At 38.7% G+C, this 10,148-nt stretch overlaps 1 long non-coding RNA gene across 2 annotated transcripts; it reads right to left on the bottom strand.

The window, feature by feature from the left end:
• Window positions 1-380: 380 nt before the first annotated feature.
• LOC141950343 (uncharacterized) lies at window positions 381-9,965 on the bottom strand. 2 transcript variants are annotated; one of them, XR_012631002.1, is made up of 5 exons: window positions 8,611-9,965; window positions 4,327-4,473; window positions 2,887-3,067; window positions 2,725-2,804; window positions 381-2,262 (listed from the first exon to the last, which is right to left on the bottom strand). It is a non-coding gene; the product is annotated as an uncharacterized LOC141950343 (long non-coding RNA). The 2 variants fall into 2 exon arrangements; XR_012631003.1 differs by lacking the exon at window positions 2,887-3,067 and having other exon boundaries at window positions 381-561.
• Window positions 9,966-10,148: the final 183 nt, after the last annotated feature.

Below are 10,148 nucleotides of genomic sequence, written 5' to 3'. Positions count from 1 at the left end.
TGGTCCATGAATCACCCGCTCAAGATGCTTGTCTCTTCTCATTGACTACAGAGGGAGCCTAGGGCAGCTGGACTCCTGCCGTGGGAGCTGCACTTAGATGTCTAAACCAGTGTGAGATGAATCTGGGCTGGGATGATGGATACGTGCGAGAAACAGCACCGCTTGTTTGCAGGGAAGCAAGTAAAATGAATGTGAATGTCCACAGAAATAAGCAGTGCTGTTATCGGCTTCATTGCTTTGGATTTAGCAGCCCAAGGTTTGTCTGTCTTGTTAATTTTAACTGGTCTGGAATTAAATTACTGTATTTGCAAGACTGAAGCCTAGAGCTTCTGAGCCATAGCAGTCTCTCAGGGTATGTAAAAAATAAATTACCAAGAAAAAAGAATTCTGTTCCTTTTATTCCAAAACACCCTGTATATGCATGCACTGATCCCAGAGTGAGCTCTATAGACATTAAGCTTGGCACACGTTTACTCCGCAAGAACCTGAGTAAGAACAAGAGTTGGTTTCTATGCAGACCATTTCAAAATTGAGGCTTCAGCTTCTAGAATATTTTGAGACCTGTTAAGAGAAAAAATAAAATTAAGAGATTGTATTATTTTAATAATATGTGCAGTGAGCTTTATAGTCTGACTAGAGTAAAAAGGATTTGCATGTGAAGTAACGCTTCTGTTCCTGTAAATCACAGTTTGAAGGAAAAAAATTGGGGTTTTTTTCCACTTTGTCTGCTATACAAAGGCTCCTATAGTTTCAAGTGGCTTTGGAGTAGGCACTAAGCAAAGTAGACCATGATTTCTATATACTCAGGATCTTCTATTATTAGTCCTTCATACAGTAATAAAGTAGATAAAAGCATTTTAAAAATAAAGAGATCTCAAATAGCACTTAAGCCTGTTTTTAATCCTTAACTGCCTAGATTTCAAGTGATAACATACCTTTCATTACAAGCTCATTGCCTGCATGAAATTGTATGCAGCAATCACTGTCTTCATTATTCAGATGCATGCTGAATTGAAATATTAACCTGTGTATGTGAAGATAATAATGTTGGTCCCAAGTTGTATGTGTGTAAACAAGGCAAAACGATTTTTCTGTGCAACCAGTTTCAGCTTATAGGCAAATGAAAATGTAAATAACACTTTCAGTGAATCACTAGTTTATGTACATGAGTTAAATGTTTATTTTCACCATTTTAGAACTCCCCACTGTCTTCACAGTATTTACCAAAAATATTAATTTTCTAAAATGAATTGGCTGAGATGGTGACTAAAAAACAACATGGCCTCCAAATGAAGTCATACAGAAAACTCCAACAGATAAAAATTCTAAAAATTATGGAAACTTGCAATGGCAGCAATGTATTTTGCCAACAAAACTTCCCAGTTTCAAGGTGATCCTAAGGCTCAGATGAAATTATCTGCCAATAGATATGGTGACTTAAACTGCTGTCAAAGAAAGTTCATTTTCTGATATTATTTTCCTGTTCTGATTAATAGCAATTCTACCCAGGCAACCAAGTAATTTAAAAATAAATTTCACCTTCGGCATTTTGAGAAGAAGGAGGTTACTAGGTCAGGATCTGACATGGAAAATAAGTATAGGTATAAGCCATATAATAGTAAACATTCAGCTCAGACCACCTACTAGTAGCCTTAAGCAGCAGAGTGACATTTAAAAGCAATCAGAGTCAGAAGAGAACCTTCAGGGAAAACAGACAATACTTTGGAAAAAGCAGCTCTACTTTTGCCAGAGGAAAAAACCAAAACCTTTGGGAACAGTGCTCAAGTCAACTTGAAACAAATATTAAGAAAAATAATGGAAATATAGTAAGTGGTGCTTCTCCTCTTTTGCAAAATTATCATAGCGTCCTTTTAAGTAAATTCCCTCCCCGTTTGCTTCTGTATTGGTCTGTCCTTACCCTTCAGCGGTATACCTCCACCATAAAGTGTACGCTGATGTTTAACTAACAAATATGAGAGGTAGCACATGCCTGTCAACATAGAAGCCAAGAGAGCTGCAAGTGGTCTCATCCTCAGCTTTTGAAGAAACACTATGACTCTGAGCGAAATTCCCTGCAAACCTATAAACCCAGAGCACGCAGCACACGACCTGGGCGAGACGCACAGTGGGGAGGAGAACCCACAGCGCTGCACGGAGAAGACAGGGTGCCAGCAGCATCCTCTCTAATGTCAGCAGGAGTGGGAATTGCCTCTGCACCGCCCTGCTTGCACGGGTTATCCCTACTGCTGGATTCACATTCCCCTGTAAAGAAAGGCAGTTTCAGGGATCCTGTCTGAAATTATAATTGTAGTGCTGCTAAGATATCCTGGTATTGAGCTATAAGTGTTAAGGATGCCTAAGTCCTTGTCAAAGCATCTTTTTTAACAATGAATAAAAACACAGTGAGGCCTCGTGTCTCTTCTTAGCTTGCCATCAGCAGTATGTCTAATACTAGCCTGGCTGAATTTACCTTCCCCCTACACGGCAATCTCCTCTGTAAAACTTACGATCAGGGAGCACACGAAGAATTTAAAAACTGAGGAATGCTTTCTGCAGCCCTTGGAATTAGAAGTTTAGGGGATCCACTGCAATCAGTACGCATAGTCAGAGTCTATATACCAATAATTCTCCTCTCAACTATAAAGGCAATGTACTTCAGTACAATCTCCTCCAGCAACGTTATTAATCATCATGTACAATACTTAAGTTTTCCAGAGAAAATACCTAAATCTTCTGGCTTTGATAGCAATTTTTCAGTTATACAACTGAAGCTTGACTGAAGTGGCCAGTTTCTGCATCACCTTCTGGAGAAAAAAAAAAAATCTGTTGTTAAGACCAGAGCAAGACTTATGCAGCTTCGGAGAGCTACTACTGAGCAGTACTTACAGTGGAAACTGAAGCTAATGCTGCTATAATTACATTAACGTCCTGTTTGATACTGTCATAACATGGCTTTCTGTCTGTCCCAAAGACACAAGTGCCAAGTCCCAGATGAGGCTTGGCTTTGTGCGAGCAGCGGTACCCACGCTACGGTGGCGTGTACAGAAACTCACAGCAGAGCAGCATCCTGCGGAGATGACAGTGGTGGCAGCAGGGGTAACAGTGACACACACACCCCCATATGGACATTTATGAGCACGAACACCCCAGTTCACGTTGCCTGCGCTAACTGGAGTCAGACTACATATAAGCAGCTTCTGCTCCTTGACCTGTGGGTCACTCCTCAGAGTTCAAGCATCTTACAGGAGTATCTTTATCTTCACCTGAGGTTTGATCCAGCATGTCCTCAGCTGCCACTAAGGTCTTTACATGTAGTCTTTTGATTCATCTCGGCTACCAACAAAATATTTGTCCCTGTGTTGCACCAGATAATACTCTTAGTCACTTGAGTTTTCTTTTTGCCTTTTTCTGTTTGCCCGAATGCCTTGTTCCTTTGTATTTATGTAACTTTTGTCAAATTACAATGAATTAATTCTGGCAGTTATTAAATAAAAAGCCATTTACAATCTAATTGCTGAAAGTAAGATTACGTGGCATGTAGCTTACAAGAGAAAAAAGCAAGAGAAAAAGGTATGAAAGGTAGTTCTCTCCCTGCTCTTGGTTAAGAAATCATTAGTTCTAGGAAGGTTGACAAAAGCTGAAAAAGCCTTGCTGTTGTCTTAAATTAATCCTTAAATGAAGTGAGAATAACAACAAAACATTTAGGAAATGGCTGAAAGCCATGTGTAAGATATAAAGGGGAATAACTCAGAAAAAACAGCAGACCTGACATTGTTCATCTGTGCCATAACAAGCAGGGCAAATGATTTATGTCAAAGCTAAATTCCTTGTTCTCCTGAACACAGTTCATATTAAAGACCATTTGACCTAACCATCTGTTTGCATTGTAATTCACATTTAAAAGAGTCAACATAAATATTGACTCACGAACAGGTTCTAACTTAGGCCTGTAAGTTAAGCTGCCATGATGCACTTAAGCTTTTGCACAAAGAGCTAGAGGAATATCAGTCACTTTTTCCTTTTGTGTTACATACAATCAATCAGTCCGTACTCCAAATACAGGTCAGATCCTCTTGCAAATCCAAATAAACTTATAATTTCCTTTTGTCCCTTAAACAATTTTGAATGCCTAAAACTTCCAGGAATCATTAACATTTCTTCATAGACAAATGTGAAATATTAAGTCTAGCCAAGGCAAGATTAATTTGGCAGTTTCAGCCTAGTGAATTGTTGCTTTTGCCACAAAAGCCATCGAGGAACTTGGCACTAACTCATTCTTTGTACTTTTTACCTGCAAAGCCAAAGACTGAAATGGTAGGCACTCACCTATCTTCTGCTGTAATCATTTAGGGGCACCATGAAAGTGCATGCAGAACGAGAAGGAAGGATTCTTCCGTTCACTTTGGTCAGGTATATGATTTCCAAACTGCACTGTGCCTGTTAAATCATTTATTTGGTGTCTACAGCTGCTGCCTGAAAGAGAGAAGTAACAGGGTAGAAAACAGAGGGTTAATGTCATCATCACAGATTTTGTATTGACCCAAAGTATTAAATTGAAGGAAAATACTGAAAATTACAGTAACTGATGACTGCTCTAACATATACTAGGAATTAAGCCAACCCACATTTAAATCTGGGAGATTAAAACAATGGCTTAGTCACTTTTGCTCTGTCTCTTGAAGATGCAGCAGCTGGCCCTGAATTTGTACTTAATATTTAGTGTTGGCCCCAAAATACACCACCATTGTTTCTAGCAAAACTAGGGCTGCTCCTGGAGATTGTCATAGGGATATATTTCTTTACAGAGATAGTACAGCACAGTATACAGCTTGTAAGTGGCAGACTAAAGTTTGAGAAGCAGTATTGAGAAATAACCCTCTCAGGAAAGTCTTCTATTCCAGATTACATCAAATAACTTTACTTAAGGGTGTGTGTATGTATGCATATGTATACACATGCTACATACACACACATATAGAGATATGTGTAGATACACATACACAAGCATATAAGGATTTGGGAGGCGCATCATTTTCATATCCAACACTTTGTCTCCCATAATAAACTGTACAGCTTCCTTTCACCAAAGTAACATGGCACAGGTTTAATTCCAATACATCTTTAAGCTGTGTACAAACAGTAATGTTCCTTGTGTAAGTATTCAGCATTTACCTGCTACGTGTCCATGGATATTCAGCTAATAAGGGGAACGTTCAGTGTAAGTGATACAGCAAAACTAAATTCTGCAGTACCAGATTTTTGCTGCAAACAGAATCATCAGATTTTATGCCAGCCAAAATCTACAGTGACAATTTGGAGTTTTAGGTACCACATCCAGTGATATTTTGCTAGATTGGGTTGTTTTAGCATACATTCTGTGGAGGTCAGGATGTCCAGTAGTCGCAATGGGGGAAGGTTCTTGACTCCCAATTTTCGGTGCTCATAGAGATAGCATCTCCTATCTGTCTCAGTTTGCAGCCAAAATGCTGCAGAAAAGCCTGCATATATGGACACCAGTTAGTTCTTAGCAAGGTTTATGAGTACACAAAGAAAGGGTTTTTCAGCTCCTAGGGTTCAGTTTGGTTGCATGATTAGAGGCTTTTTGTCTGCCTTCAATAATGCCACCTTTGTAATACCAAAATACGTGACCAAAAGAAGCGGGCAGTGTTCTTCAGCCAGCAGCTCCCCATTACTTCTCTTTGCATGGAAAAAACAGGAAGCTGCCACTGCTGCTGTAACATTTGACATGATAACGTTTCAAAAACAGGATATTCCCTGACCTGCTTACAGGTACTATGGCAATTCCATCCATGCCCATTTTTCCCTTACTGCGGTTGTCATATCCTATTTGAATACATTAAAAACCATTGGAATGGGCTGTCTGAATAATGAGGGATGATTCAGGAAAATGTCAGTCCTCTTCAAACCACCAAGAAAACCAGTGTTTGTCCTCCCTCAGGCTTGTGTTTTATAATTATTCAACATTTAATGATGGGGGGGGGGGGATGAGTTTGCAGGAGGGAGATAAGGGATGAACGTAACTTTTTAAAGAAGAAAATGGGACAAGCCTATGGGGCACTTCAGGTACTGTTCAAATAAAAGAAGCTGTAATCTAATTTCTCCATCATTCTTTCTCTAATTTCTCTGAATTAGCCTGTGGGAACCTCTCAGACCTCACAAAACTGAGCTCCCCACAACTCAGACCTGAGCAACAGACATCAGACTTTGCTGGTAAGACCTCTTCTGGCAGAAGACGTGGCACAATCCTATTTGAATCACCAATTATTAAAACAGTCACCCTTTAAAAATTCAGTTCAACCTAAATGCAATAGGTTGCATAATAATACTCTACAAAACAATAAGAATACTAACCTAGAAAATGCACAAATAATGGCATTACATTATGTGCAAAAGTAAACTCAGGATTTTCAAAGGTGTTGATTGATATTAAAGTTGGTTAAATACTCCAGCTGTTTTTGCAAAGGTACCTGCTTTGAGACTGTTGGTCTAGACACTTCTGCAAACCCTAATTCACAGAAGTAAAGACAGGTGAAATCTGTCTTTGGCTTTTAAGCTGCAAAATGATCTGATCCTTTCACACTCAGTAGCTTATCCAGTGGAAATGATTACTGGAGAATCAGGAATTTCTAGGGCTCTGATGAGGATTCCCACGTCCATTCCCACTTTAAGCAAAACGAGGAGAAAGAAGGAGATATTCCTAGGGAGAAAAATCACGATCGGAGTATCCCAAGCTGCTCTTAGTTACCCACAGAGGCTGTAGGAAGCACAAGCATCACTTACATATGCCGAGGAACTCAAGGACTGTTTGGGATCTTGGCTAAGCACCAAAGCAGCTTGGACACCTTCCTTCCCCAGGCTTTTATTCATGTACTGAATGCAGGGTGGAAAATGAGGGTCCCATCCACAGAATTACTCTTACAATTAAAGTCCACAGTTTGTGGGTGCCTCTTGCTCACATTAAGGTACTTACTCATGTTACTGTTTTATTATGTTTGTCTAACATGAAACTAAGGGGTTTAAAATCTTATTCCCTCATTCAGTCACATGAATAAAGGGGTTGATGTGAGTCAGGTTTGGAGTGCTCGTAACTATGCAGTTCCAGGAAATGAAACGAAAAAATACTGCATGGAGTGAAGCCTTATAAATACAGTCATCTAAGATATACCGTAACATTTAATATCCCTTAAAATTCACAGACCAGATGTGGAATTTGATATTTTGATTTAAAGAATCACATGTACCTTATGGAAACATGAGACACGAAGTTCTTTAGCATCAAAGTGCTATTTTTTGTAAGAAGTAGAATACATTTTACAGAAAATTGTACGAGCAAGTCCACAGTGAATAACTTATTTAGATGGTATATAACAGAGCTGCAAGTAGCCGTTAACTAGAAATGTACACTTTGTTGGTTTTAGCTCTAATTAGTTTTCATTCATCTGCATATATATTAGCTATTTCATGCACAAACATGCAGTTAGGCACAGGTTTGAATTTTAATGCTGAAGCTGTATACAGAAATGGAAGCACCACATGCTAAACTGTTGGTTAGAAAAATGTTGAAAGTAAATTTCTTAATGTCTAGCCCTGCGCTCTGTCCCAGTGGGGCAGTAGAACCAAAAGGAGATAATTCAGTCAAGAAATGTCATTTTACATTCCTGCACTCAGAGCTTGGATGTTTGACATGGTCACTGACTGGAGACTGCAGCAAATCTCACAATTAGTAACAACTTCCAAACATTATTCAGCCGGCTGGGACAGCCAGAAGATGGGGTGCTGCAGCCACATGCCCCATGTGCTGCTGTGCCCGGCGGTTGCCATGGGAATAATGGCTTTGGGGGTAATTCAGGCTATCCAGGGTTTCCCACATTAGGGACTTTGCAGCCAGGAAGCTGTGACTAAATTCTGCTTACATTGAGCATAACATAAAGAAAAAATATACAGGATGTGGGTCCCAGAAACCATGGGCCCAGACCTGCCAGGTGCTGCACCCTTTTAATTCACATTTTCTCTGCAATTTTTTTTTCAAAAGTTGGCAATATGCCTAGAAGAGACAGGAAGCACCTCGCAGGGAGACCACTGGTGGGGAAAAAAAGATAACCATTTAGCTCGATTGTTCACATATTGACATTAACGACAAGAAAGGTTTTGTAGCTCAATTTTTATACCAAAAATTACTCACACTTTATATGCTCACCGTATATAAAATCCGATACCAGGTTTGCATACAAAAATCACTTACCAATTTTTGTACAGACATGCAGTCTTCATACATCCTTTGGACAATCTTTGCCACGGGTAGTGTGCACACTTACAGAATAGCTGTTAAAACCCTTTTAAAAGTTAAAAAAGCCTTTTAAAAGGGTATTGCAGTATTTTAAAAGACCCTTTTAAAACCCTTTTAAAAGACTACAATAAGAAATGCTTGCTGATTAAATCCTGCAAATTATTTTCTGAAGTTACTTCTCCTGCTGGGATCAATAGGAATAACAGAATTAAGAAATGGAAAAGAAAACATTATAAAAATTGTTAGCAATTTTAACTGCAAGATTATTGCTTTACACAAAAGTTATATAAAACCAGGCTCACCTGTAAATAAAACGGCTACCACAGAAATATGTTGGATGTTTTTTACATCTGGATTTTTTTACATCTCCAATGACAATGGCCCAGTTTTATCTCCATGTAACTTCACACAGTACAAGAGCCTGGTCTGAAGGCTTGAACACTATGAAGTAAATAAAAATGCCAGTTTGCTAGCTGGCATTAGACACACAAAGCTGACATTAAGCTGTTTTCCTTAGCAAAGGTACTTACTACATTGTACTGGAGATGTAATCCTTAAAACCTCTTTTAGAGGGTTTTTTTTTTTTCTATACCAATCTCTTCAGAGTCTTAGAGAACACATACAAACCCTTAACTTCGCTACAATAGCTGGTTACTTTGAAGCTGTCTTTAAGTACTGTGACCTGCCAGAAACACAGTGCTACCCTTCTATTAGACAAACTAAACCCCAAGCTGAAAGAAAGGAAAGCTATGTCACCATCCACACAAGAACTGTACACATGGCATATTTCGAAAACGACGAAAAAGTTTTCAACTTCCAACACTGATCAAATCACAGGAATTGCCAAATTTAAACTCAGTGTTACCAACTTAACATATTTTAGTAACGCGTATTACAAAAAATTTTACAAGAACAAAGCTGTGTTAGTTTTAGTCTGTTTTAAGAAATGTGTAATGCTCTCAAGAATGAAACAGTAGCAGAAATAGCTCTGGATGAAACTTATGCCTGTTTAATCATTAAGAGTGCCTGTAAATTTGATCCACACAGATTCCCACGCAGAAGCCTACATTAATCTGCGCTTTCCCGGCAGCTGAGTAAGGCTGTGCTTCCCTGTCTGTAAACCTACAATTCCCAGAACCCATTGCAACACACCCTCTTAATGTTAAGCAATCCTCAGCTATGAAATTTTTTACGAATGCAAAGATAGATTCTTCAAACGTTCTTGAACCTTTACTTGAAACCCCTACCTCTACCCCTCATCTCACCACCACAATTCCTACTTTTCTGGTATATGATTGAAACAGTGAACTAGTTTCTAAAAATTCTACCAGTGCATCCTTCAATAAAAACACTGGCAGAGAAAAGAAATAATAAATCAAAGAGGGAAAACAACTTAGAAAAATAGTTTCTGTGCTGGAACACATTTTAAGGACATAGGTTATCCATGCAGGGAATGGGAGGAACAGCACAAACCACCTTTTGATAATTGTGAAAGAAACAAAGACCGTGATTAGAAATAAATTTCAATTGAAAAATACTCAATCAAAAAGTCTGAACATGCTGAGTGCCAGAGAGAACTTGGGAGATAAAGCATATGTTACTAAGCTTTTTGCGTTAGAAAATTAAATGAAGCAATTAAATTTTAGAAAGTAGCCAATTATTTTAGGACTGAAGCAAAGGCTGAAGGAAATACAGCTGCCTGTGTGTGGGGAATGGAGGGAAAGGAAAGCAAAGCATTGCATTTGAAATATTCCTGACAACCAATTTGTGCAAAAGCATTCTTAATTAGAAGTCTAGAAAACTTTAACTCAGTAATGAAAATAATGCAGTTAAAAAATCC

This window comes from Strix uralensis, chromosome 15 (genome assembly GCF_047716275.1).
Source record: "Strix uralensis isolate ZFMK-TIS-50842 chromosome 15, bStrUra1, whole genome shotgun sequence".
NCBI classification, from domain to species: domain Eukaryota; kingdom Metazoa; phylum Chordata; class Aves; order Strigiformes; family Strigidae; genus Strix; species Strix uralensis.
The sequence above is the reverse complement of the archived record's forward strand: the minus strand, read 5'-3'. Positions and strand labels throughout refer to the sequence as shown.